The sequence below is a fragment of the Fukomys damarensis genome, unplaced genomic scaffold (assembly GCF_012274545.1).
Source record: "Fukomys damarensis isolate Sample0158 unplaced genomic scaffold, DMR_v1.0_HiC HiC_scaffold_4, whole genome shotgun sequence".
NCBI classification, from domain to species: Eukaryota; Metazoa; Chordata; class Mammalia; order Rodentia; family Bathyergidae; genus Fukomys; species Fukomys damarensis.
Window position 1 is genome coordinate 12,260,343 of NW_022900916.1, and position 12,488 is coordinate 12,272,830.

Here is a 12,488-nt window from a genome sequence, read left to right on the forward strand (position 1 = left end):
TCCTTGCACTTGCAAGGCAGGCCACCGAACCGCTGAGCTAAATCCCAGGCCCTTAATGCATTATTACTTTAAGCTGAATTATCTACACCAGTGATTTAGCTCAGTGGTTCCTCTGCCTCCCTCACAAGTGCAAGGTTCCGAGTTTGATCCCTGGTACCAAAAAAATTAAAAAATTAAAAAATATAAATTGAATCATCTATTTTTTCTTTATATCTTGTGATTTACTAAGGGAAAAACCCTCGACATTTACACAACAACTTTTCCTTGGAACCTGGGCTCTACCCTGTTGCTCCAATTCTTCAGGTAACTGCACTCCTTACTTCTCATCCCCGGCAGGACTTTCCTTGTGTGTCCTCTTAAGAGGCCTCTTGGCTGCTCTGTCAAAAATGACAACACCCAACTTCCTGTCTCCTGCCTCTGCTTAATTTATCTCCTTAGAACCTGCCAACATTTAACATATTAAAGATTTATTGATTTATCTTATTTACTGTCTCAAGCACCCAGTCACAAGCTTCATGAGAACCAAGATTTTGTCTCTTTTGTTCATGTTGTAACTTTAGTACCTGCAACAATACCTAATGCGGGACATTAATAAATATTCATGGAATGGAATGAGTGGATTATTCAACAAAGTAATCAATTATAGTGTTAACTTGAAATGTTATATTTAAAATATCAATTTAAGCTTGTACAATGAAAGCATTTCTGGAAAGACACAAAGACTGGAAAGTATTTGAAGAGGATATATTTACAAATAATCTTAGTTTCTTTGTACTACTCAAATTTTAAATCTTTATAAGTTTTTAAGTAATCACCTAGATGTCTGAATGTTGTGAGTTATGGGCCACATTAAATTATTTTTATAATCATCAGTAGTTGAGAAACTGATAAATGTCAATCTACAATTGATCACATATAAAAACTATTAGAGCAGGGGTTTGATGAGACAAACAAAATAAATAGAAAAGATACACTTAATAACCATTCTACATTTTTGGTGTCCACAAACACACACACACACACACACACACACACACACACAACAGGACTAACAGAACTGCCTGAATGGTATAGTGATACCAAAGACACCTGCAACGAATGAGCACACCTTGAGCACCAGCGAGCAAACCAGCCAAGATGCTATTCCTCACTATGTTTGCTAATGACATGAGAGCCCATATTTCAAGTGAGGCCAAAGCTTGAAAGGCATTTCAGTTTTCATTTAATTTGCAGGTTGTTATACAATATAGTAACCATAAGGAGATTTCCTGAGAAAAGTAAGAGGAAACTATGAAAACCCGAGTCCATCTGAAAAGCTACAGAGAAAAGGATTGAGTAAGTAGTGGAATTTATCTGTAAGAGTAGTTATTTGAGGAATAAGAAAATGTAGAATGAGAAGAAGGAAAACATGGCAAGTGAACATAATAGCAAGAGTATTATTTTTAATATAATTCAAGTAAACATAGACTGAGGCCATATACATTATTAAGAGGAGATGTAGAGCCAGGGATTTAGCTCAGCAACTCCATGCCTGCCTTGCAAGTGCAAGGTCCTGAATTCAATGTCTGGTACCAAAAATAAATACATAAATTTTAAAAGGAGATGTATAGATCTGATCATTTGTTTTCCTAGAAATGAAATGTAAAATACCAAGATAGGAGAAAATGTCCTAGATTCCAATTTATAACTTGTAGCAGCATTTAGTAAGTGACAAGGCACACCAAATTTTTCGAAAGAAACTAGCGAGAAGAGAAAGCACGACTGAGAAAGAGGAAATTGTTTAGAGGGAGAGGAAAGGAGGGAGACATGAACCTCATGCATTGTGCTGTCCATAAAACACACTTCTGTGACCAATACTCAGTTACTTTGGTATCTGTTCTCCCTCCTCTTTCTCTCTTGATTTTCCACTTTCCAAACAAGCAGCCTTTGATTTTACTTTTAATCTACCTAACACCAGCTGTTGCCAGAGCCCTCCTAGTAAAAGGCTGATTAGGCCAAACAGTCTGATCATTAGAGCAAACATCAAGCACAGGGAGCCACACAAGTCTGGAAAGGACCCTGGTGGGAATGCCTGGGTAGGAAGTCAGCTCTGCATGTTCCTGGCTGGGTGGCTTGGGGAAGCTGCTCAGTGTCTCTAAATCTTACTTAGCTCCTTCTTAAGATGTGGCTAATAGATCTGCTGTCTCTGCAGAGAACGATTAGGAGGATCATCTAGATAGTGCAAACTGTGAAACACTGTATGCAAACAAAAGGAAATTTTATGGTGGCTTTGGTTCTGTTTTGTTTTGTTTTGTTTTGTTTGGTACCTGGGATTGAACTCGGGTCCTTGCGCTTGCAAGGCAGGCCACCGAACCGCTGAGCTAAATCTCCAGCTATTTTGTTACTTTCCATAGAAAATCTAACAATGGGAAAACAGTAATGTCTTATTTTATGATTTTCTGGCTGTACTGAGAATTGAATCCAGAGGTGCACTAACAACTAAGCTACACCTCCAGTCCTTTTTAAACTTTGAGAATCTTGCTAAGTTTCCCAGGCTGGGCTCAAATATATTCTTCTGTTAACACAGTGTCTTTTAATACACTTGCTTCCTGTTTAGCTGAAGTAAGTTTTTTCAAGGGCATGTCTACAGATACAAAACTGGCTTTTAAGATAGTAGCTTGGTTACATTAGTATAATCCTAACTATGTTTCATTTCATAAATTGCAAAACCAGAGAGGCACTGAACATAATCTTACACATAGTCTTTGAAGATATTTCATGAGCTAGAACTATTTAATCCAATTATGCTAACCTTAAAAAAAAGCCCCTTAATCCAGCTTTTCTCATCCTCTTGACCAATGAACTATCTGGAATACAGGAGAATTAACACAGAAAATTTAAGAGAAATTCTCCAGTTAGTTCAGAGAATGAAAATAAGATTTATTTTAGGTCAAAAGAGCACAAGTAAAACTTACCTATATTTTGTACACAGAAAATATTGTATTATGTTTAGATAAATAGATTCCATGAGACTATTAAGAGCAAATATTTCCACAAAGAATCCTAAAATACATCAAAATTAGGTGCTAACACATCCTGTTGACCTACCCTAATGGCAAACAGAAATCTACTAGCATTTTTCTTTAAAATATGTTCTAATTTTGCTATTAAACTATTCAGATAAAATCCAACTGTCATTACCCCATCAAAGCCCCTCTTTTAGAAAGGTAATGAATAAGCTCTGAGAAAGATACTAACTTCTGAAACAAACTCCACTAAGCAGATTGGCACATTAAGTAAAACCAAATCGATGGACAAAGAATATAAAGCTGCAGACAGGTATTTGTGGGTAGAACACCAATCTGATTTTGTCTTCAATTTTAAACAAATCTTTACAATGATACCTGAGAAGAGGAGCAAAAATCAGTAGGTCTCAGAAAACACGACAATCAGATATCACTTTTCCTTGCAGATAAATAAGCATGGATTATTACCTTACAAACAAGGTTGTCTTATTGCTTCCTACTCCTTCCAGCAGCAAAAGGAAAATCTTAAACAAAATGCCCATCCCACCACATTTCTGCAGATAAGAGCTCAAGCCACTGAACCCTGTAGTGGCTGCACCATGTGGGATACAATGTTAAAATCCTGCTCTGACAGCCAATCCAAAACTGCTCAGGCCTCCCAGGGTGAGCAGCCTAGCTTTGTGGCAGTACAGTGGGTTAAACATTTCCTCATATCCATTTAGCAGTAAGAAATTTTTGTTTAGTTGCTTAAATTTATTTAGCAAAATACTCAATAGGTTCTGTTCAATAATCCTGCTTCAAGAAAATAGGCCACATTTTCCCCCATGAGAGGAAAACTGTAAGGATGTTACATAGTTTCTTCTTTTTTAAAATCCAATGTTAAATAAAAAAAAATTTTTTTTAGGAATCCTATCAGGTTGTTTAAATGCTATTTATTTAGTGGACACAATAACTGCTTGTGACTAGCTTGTTTGGTTCAGCATCAGAATCTACAACATACATATGTATAAACTGCCATCCATATAACTCACCAAAATCATTTTATTTTTATTTTTATTTTATTTATTTTTTTACCAAAATCATGTATACCTTTGCTCTTTCCCAAAACTCTTTCTTCAATTAATTTAATGTGACATCTTGGTAAAAACAAATATAATTACGTGTTTAGTTTCTTTCCACTACCTATTTATTACTCAATCTCATTCCTCTTTCAGGCTTGTCTAGTAACCAATGGCATTAGCATTTACCTATCCAAGCTTAAGAATTTTTAAATGTTGGTATTGTTATTTTGGTAAGTCAGATATTATTGGTATATAAATATGCAAAAACAATAAACAGTGAGCTGGTATTGTTACTAATGTGCTATGTACAGTTCAGGATTATATTTCATGTTAAGGAGATGTAAAAAAAGTATCAGAAGGCATTCTAAAATTATTATGGATGGTGGGATCTCATTATTGGGGTTGCTACAAATCCATACATTGCTTGTTTTTGCTTGAACTTCTAATATTACTTTTCAAGATTGAGTTCTCCAGAATTCTTCCACAGAGTGGTTTATAAGCAACTCACCAGCTATGAATCAAACTTGAAGCATCCATTTGTAGTATTTTCAACTACAGTTACTTTCTAAGAACCTGAAAATCTGTTCCACATTTATTACAGTGACCCTTGTGAACAACGAGTGGATATATTTCTTTGAAAGTCTTCAGTATTTCTTGAGACCACTTAAAATAATGACTTTTTTCACAAAAGCACAATCAACATGTAATATAATCTTCAAAGCATACTGTCAGATAGATCAACAGCCATAGCCCCAGGAACTCCAAAACCATTCAAGTAGAGATGTCAGAGAATCCTGCCTGCATCCTCCCTCTGCACATCTGGTTCTCTGCTGATGTCCTATTTTTGAATTATGCTAACAAAAAGTTAAAAATAGAAAACAGTTTTCACATTTATTTTTCACTCTTTTAACAGATAAAGCAATTAGACAAGGAAAGGCTTTTAAGTTATTTCCCCCTGATTACATATCTGCTGCCCCATATATGTTAACAGTGCCCCCAACTGATACAAAACAGCAAATAATCACCTGCTTGGTCCCTGATACAGCACACACTGGCTGATAACAGAAAACAAGCTGGAGAGTATAATTTTTAGTTATTACCCATTTCAGTGTTTTCCAATCACTTCTTTGAAGCGAATGAAAATTTTTAAACAAACATTCTATTGGAAAGTAGAATTTGCTTGTTTTCTACTAACATGTTAACATAGCCTTCTCTTTTCCTAGTTAGCTATTCCCACAGGTATAAAAAGGGCTCACATCCCAATCTGAAAAGAGTTTGCATTTTAAAGAGCAGTGTGAGGACTAGTTGACATGGTGCTTTACACGGTTCCTACGCTCTGAACACTGAGGGCTGAAAGGAGGAGAGACGAGTCTGATTGTGCAGCTTCACGGATGGAGCCTAATCAGAATTACTTCAGCACACTGCTTCCCTACAGCCACCGACCCATTACACACTAAATGCTTCTTGGGCCCATGTCTCGCCCTGTGTCCCGCTGCGCCCAATCCTTAGTGACTCGCTACTAAGTGGGCTACTCAAAACATTTTCCAGTAAATAAAGGTACTGAGTTTAACAGGGCCCTCAAAATTTACCATTAAATCTGTCATTTTATGACAGCAAAGGGCAATGTCCCACTAACACAGAACCATTTGGATTCCCATGCAGAAGGGGGCTTTTGAACAAATTCTTTATCTTACAAAGTATTTTACTGAGAAATTTTTTACTGAAGTCATGATATTACTCCTTCTGAAAGAACAGCTCCATCCTAAGAATGTAACTTTGGATACCTGATTCCTGCTTAACAAATTCTCAAGCAGGTAATTCCATTTCAGGGACAAAGAAAGGCAACTTACAGCACTGAAATGAACACTCCACTTTGTTTCCCATATTTGATCTCTCAAAAGATCTAACTGGTTTTCCAAATGATATGACAAGGCACACATTTTAACTTCAGTACATAATATTACATGTGCTTTAAAAACAAAAACCAGACCTTCCTATTTTAAACCTAAAAATGTGTATGTAAGTAATTAAAATAAATATAATCAGAAGTTTCCAGTTTTTAAAGTACTTTCTGTCCAAACTTTATAATTCCAAATATCATCATGCCTCTCTAGGAGAGTTGCCATCAGTCTCCTCATCTGTAAGATGAAGAAAATATAGTACCTTCTTCAGAAAGCTGCTGTAAGGACTAAATGAGCTGCTACTCACAAATCACCTCAGAGGCTATGCTAGCGTTCATTTTAAACACTTAAATAAAAATCACCCTATCTATGAATGAAAAGATGAGAAAGTGATTCTTCTAGGCATTCTTCCAGAATTGAAGAGTTCCACCCTGAACTACAATTTTATTTTCATGATCTTTATTTTTGTCATTATGTCACAAGATTTAAAGATGACCAAAGCCCAAGGTTACATTCACTGTAAGTTTTATTTTATAACATTTCATAGGATCTCCTAGCGCAGAAGCGATAAATTCTTTTGAATTTCTTTGCAGGTAGAAAAAAGAATTTCAGTTAGCTGGTTGAATGCGATAAAGTGATAATTTAATGATCCAGCAGAGTAGGATTCTCCTGCTTTCCCATAATTTATTGATAGGCAAAATGCCAAAATTCTAGAAAGGCACAGGCTGGGAAACGTGTTTGTGAGGTGAATTGGTATATTTTTAAATATCTTGAGAAAACAGCAGAGACAGTTTCTTTTAGAATCTGTGCACCATGAAAACAACAAAACTGACATCTGCTTCTCTGAGGAAACTCAGAGACAGTTACCTCACATCAGCCCTTATTATTCTCTTCTCTCAGTTGCCATCTCCCTGCTGTTCCTGCCCCACGTTGTTGATGGCACATATTGATTTTATAAACCACTGCTTTTGAGAAACAATTCTGGTATTGCTACAGTTAAGAATGATTCTGTAGCAATCCCTGTGAATAAAAATGCTTAAAATGAAGGATCCCTCTAACCAGAGCACTGATGGGCTAGAATGCCTTGTACGGTAAATCTCAGTCACTCTTTATTGAGATCCTTTATAGCCATTCATGTTTGAATCCAGACATTATACAAAACACAATTTAGTTAAAATATGTCTAATAGAATTGCATTTAAAGTCCTCTCAGAATTATCTTTATACACATGAAAATTTATCAGACAATTCAAAGAACAGAATATCAATAACTTAATAATAATTGAAATTTGTAAGGCTATCACAACAGATAGATGTGAGAAGAGAAAAAGAGAAAGTCACAAGGAATAAGAAACATTAAGAATCAAACCACATGAAATTGCTGTCTTATAGGCCAAAAGTTCACATTTCATATGGTTCAATCTATTTCCCTGGGACCTTCCAGGTCCCAATTATTTATCCAGAAATACAGCAGGATTCCCAGAGCAAATAATTTCCATTTCCATCACTGGTTGTAAAACAACACTCCTTATCATTTTCTGGGTGGTTTGGTTACTATAGCAATGACCTCTCAAACAGCCACACATTGCTGAAGTGTGTTCAAGTGCTGAGGCGATTTTCCCACCTCCTCTCCTCTCACTACATATTTAAATCCATACATGCTTCTCTATTTAGCATTTTGCTTTCCAAGTTCACTGCACACCTTCTATTTTACACACACTCACACAAATTTTTCATGCTTGCAAAGCTTATTCTTTTCTTTAAAACCATATCCCCCAAGCACAATGTATGCTCTAGAGGGTATTTCTAAAGCCCACTACGTTACAGCTATCCATTTCAAAGTAATAAAGCACCCCAAGAAGACACAAGAAAATGAAGAGATGTTTGCCCACCTCTCAGAAACAACAAGGGCAGTGCTCCTGGGCAGTGGAAGAAGATGAGCCGAGGCAGAAGGGCAGAATCCGGCAGGACTAGGGAAGAGAACTGCTCCCTCCTGGGATTGGCTGTCGGTCCCCTTCACAGAATAGATGGAGATTCCATATTTTCCCCCCTTATAATATGAAGAAAATGGAGACTGGAAAAGTTCCTTTCCAATTCTTCACCTAGCTGGTTCGTGTCCTGTGAATCTGTTCCACCAGCTTCCTTTTTTAGTTTCCACTGCAAAGATGAGGAGTAGGCTGTCTGCTAAGGAAGGAAGAGTAATTTTGAAAATGCTCAGGGGATCTCATACTTAACTACTTTGATCTCTTTTCCATCCTGTGGATGTAGAGAGTGTCTGGCTGCTTATCTCACCAGATATGGTGACTTCTTTTGTCTTATTTCAGCTAATTCCAGAGTAGTGACGTGAAAAATGCTTTTCAGTGGTTTTCAGGTTTATTTTCCCGTCCAGCTAAGGCACACAAATCTATTGATAAAAACCACCTGCAGTATCTTTCCATACCTTGAAGTACGTTCCTGGGAGAAAGCAAAACTCACACATAGGACAGACACATGACTCAACCTCTCTCCATTTACAGGTCATGTTTCCCTATCCTGCTTTTTCCTCTACCTGTTTTCCACAAGCAGAAAAAAGGCACAACCTTGATGGAGATTAATGACAAGAATGAAATACTCAATAGTTTTTCTGGTGTGAAAAACTGAAAGTGTAAATAAGAGCCAAAACGTATAACAGATAATGTGAAACAGGAAGAAAAGGGACAAAGGGGAAGTGAGAGGGGTAGGGGAAAGGAAATAAGGGAATGGAATATGAGAAAATTAAAAGATGGAAATAAAGTCTTTGTAAATAGGGATGGGTGGAGGGGTTGAAGGGAGGGCAGGGGAATGAGGAAATAATAAGAACCAAGACGTGTCCTGTACAGGTACAAATTTCCAATGATGAATGTCACTATATTGTATACCTGAAATGTACCAATAAAATTAATTCAAAAATGAAAGCATATGTCACTTACTTATCTTTAAATCAAAGGTGCTAATTCGGAAATGGTTCCTCTCCCATCCTTCTGATGACCTTACACACAGACCCATTTTGTTCTCATCTGTATGAATTGTTGGTGCTTCATGACCTTTGCTTCATTCAAACAATCCCTCTCTAGTTCAAGGTTGTGCTGACCTTATTTTCTATAGCTAATTTCTCATATTTAAAAGGTTGTCTAATACCATTCAGCTCATTTACATAACTGAGGCAAGCAAATCCATGACAGGACCTCAAGCTTCTCCCACCCGCCAAATGCCCCTTCCCGGCTGTCTAATCCAATTTGACGCTTTTTGTGGTAATGCGTCTGTTATTTGGTATGTTTGCAGCTATTTGTATGTTCCTGGGAGAATGAATGGATGCAGTGTTTACAAAAATACAACGACGAAAAGCATAGAAGTCTTTTAAAAAGATGCAAACCAGAAAGAAGAGCTGACTTAACTGCAGAACTTAACAGCTAAAAATATTTGCCTCTTGAATAATATTATATGTTGATTTTTTAAAATCCGGGTTCTTGATTGCAAGTGTATTAAAGTTAAAAATCTCTCCTGATTTACCTTCTGCATCCCCAGTATTGTGCTAGCCAATCAGTTTCTATCCTTCAAGCTCCCACTAAAAACTTTACAATGTTCTGAAGAATTTTATATGAAAAAAATCGAACTTTATTCTATTGGATCCAGTAAATTTAAGTTCTCTCATTATCAAGACACATCTTAAAATTTTCCAAATTGTAAAATTCAAGTGAAGAACTGAATGCAGAATTTTTAGCTAAAAATAACAACTTTCATATCTCTTATTTTCAAATAAGTAATTACAAATAAATAGCTATAAATAAATAAATTCATTTCTAAATTTAAGAGATAACTTAAAATAATTAGATAAAAATACAAAAATTTTAAGTTTTCTGGGCCAGGGGATTTAGCTCAGTGGTGCCGCCACCTGCCTTGCAAGTACAAGGACCCGAGTTCGATTGCCAGTAAAAAAAAAACCAAACCAAAACAAAACAAAAACTTAAGTTTTCAATAAATTTTGAAGAGAAGAAAAAATAATAAATATTTTATTATATTGCAAAGCTGACTAACATATCTGATGTTTCCATAAGTCACTTTTTGCTGCTATAAAAGTCATAGCACATATCACTTCCCTAAAGCACCCAAGGTTCTAGCAAATTAACAGTAAAATTCAAAAACCATTCATTTGCTTTAGCAAAACTGACATTTTTTTCTATTAAATACTAATTCCCTAAATATTTATTATGACTGTTTTATGAAATAAGTGACTTATGTGAATTATATTATTTTGCAGGTTGTTGAGTATAGGTAGATATTTTATAGTGGGAGGAGCCATGGAAATTTATTTTCCTTTCTTTTCTTTTCTTTTTTTCTGTCTGTCTGCCTGACTGCCTATATGTACCAGGGATCGAACCCAGGACCATCTATTTATTTTAGTACTGGGGATTGAACCCAGGACCTCATGCTTACAAGGCAGGCGGCAGCACCACTGAGCTAAATCCCCAACCCATATTCTTTATTTTATAGTTTAAAAACAATCAAAAGCCCACTATGGACAACAAAGTATATTTTAGACAAAACAAAGCACATTTTAGAAATAAGGGCATAATTCTTACTGTCTTTAATTATGTGAAAAAGGATAAAGCATTAGAAGAAGTCAAAATGGAAGGCTTGCTTTTGTATTTATCTAGAAAATATGATTAAACTCTGATAAGGGGACTTTATTTCTTTCTAGTACTAGAGATCAAGTGCAAGCGTGTTCTACCACTGAGCTACACAGCAGGCCTATTTTTTTAGACAGGGTCTCACTAAGTTGCCCAGACTGGCATTGAACTTTCAAGACTTCTGCCTAGTCTCCTGAGCACCTAGGATTTCAGGCCTGCACCACTACACCTGGCTCTTTTTATTTTAATGAAACAAATTAGTAGAATCTGACAAACAGGGCATGAAAAATGTGGGCCCATAAGAGTATTTTATAAAGGAAAAGAATGGATTATAAGGGAGAATATAAATGAGAAAACTTATCATTTTACTGCTGATGTTATAACAGGTGGAGTTAACCCTTATCTGCAATGCTTGGGACCAGAAGTATTTCAAATTTGGGAATTTTTTCAGATTTTTGAATGCTTACTTATAGGTAATGAGTTACATTAGGGATGAGATCCAAATCTAAACACATAATTCATTTATACTTCAGATATGTTATACAAAAAGCCTGACATCACTTTTATACTATAATTTTCTTACTTCCATCTGTCATATGTTGTCAGGTATGAAATTTTCTACTTGTGGCATTCTGATAGTGCTTGAAAAATTTTGGACTTTGAAGCATTTTAAATTTTGGATCTTTGGATTAGGGATTCAGCCTACACAGGGATATAACAGGAAACAGAATGAGCATAAAGTTTAGATTTCACTAACACCTTTGAACCTTAGTGAGCTGTGTAATGCTGGCAAGTTACTCAACCTTTTGGGGGGGGTCTCATTTTATTTCATTTAGTCAGTGACATGTTTGACCAGGTAATTTGAAAGATCAAATCTAGCACGAAATCCCCCAAATCCCATCTTGAAGGCAGATATCTGTACACTAGGAAGAGAACCCTCAGAACAAGCCCATTATCCAACTCCTCATTTGAACTTTCCAGTCTCTGGAACTATAAGAAATAAATACCTTAAGTCACCAAGTCTATGATATGTACTTTGCGATAGCAGCCCAAATAAACTAAGGCAGTCCTCCAGGGCTATGCTATACTTTTAAGCTATTCCAGCCATAAAGCTAGAACAAGGGGCATGCACGGGGGAGCCCCAGAGTTGATTCTAGAAGCAGATCTCCTAAAGAGATGTGTGCTGAAGTAGCCACTATGGACACTAACCATGGATGATCCAGATTTTCTTTAGAAAGGTTCCTTTGATGGTAATGCAGAGAACAGGTGCTAGGGAGACTAGCTATGGTAGTGCAGGTAAGAAATCATACAGGCTTGAGGTAAGGCAGTAGAGAGGAGAAAATGGCTGTGGAATTTATTTGAGAAGCAGTGTCAACATGACTTAGGAGGCATGGAAGAAATTTAAAGGTATCAGCTCCAATCTCTTCATTTTACAGATGAGGGAACTATGGGCTAGACAGATTAATTTACTTGTTTCAGAACTTACATTTAACAAGTGGCAGGACTAAGACTAAAATTATTCGAGTTTGTTAATCTCTGGTACTCTTTCTGTTAACCTAACACAGCATGCCTTTTTACACCTTCAATTGTTTTTCAGATGAAGGAGATATATTATTCAGTACAAATTTTCCCCATTGCTAAATGCATCTGTATACACTATTTTGTCATCATATATTAGCCAATATTTTTACTCATTCGTGGTCAATTAACTGGTTAATTCCATCAGGATGATTTTTTAAAATAACAACATACAAGCTTATTTTAAGATTTAAACATTCTTGGGCTGGCGATTTAGCTCAGTGGTTCTGCTGCCTGCCTTGCAAGCACAAGGGCCTGAGTTCAATCCCTGGTTAAAAAAAAAAAAAATGTGTATATA

The 12,488-nt window shown here is 36.2% G+C and overlaps 1 protein-coding gene across 43 annotated transcripts in view; it reads right to left on the reverse strand.

The window, feature by feature from the left end:
* Positions 1-12,488, reverse strand: part of Nrcam (neuronal cell adhesion molecule) — a 195,662-nt gene that overhangs the window by 141,011 nt on the left and 42,163 nt on the right. The window contains exon 3 of one of the 43 annotated variants that reach the window (XM_010614000.3): positions 7,859-8,150. The exons of 41 other annotated variants lie outside the window; for them this stretch is intronic. The gene's annotated coding sequence lies outside the window, so the exon portion shown is untranslated. Of the gene's footprint in view, positions 1-3,473; positions 3,492-7,858; positions 8,151-12,488 lie in introns of those variants that run through there. One more of the 43 variants, XM_033756818.1, reaches the window with a different exon arrangement.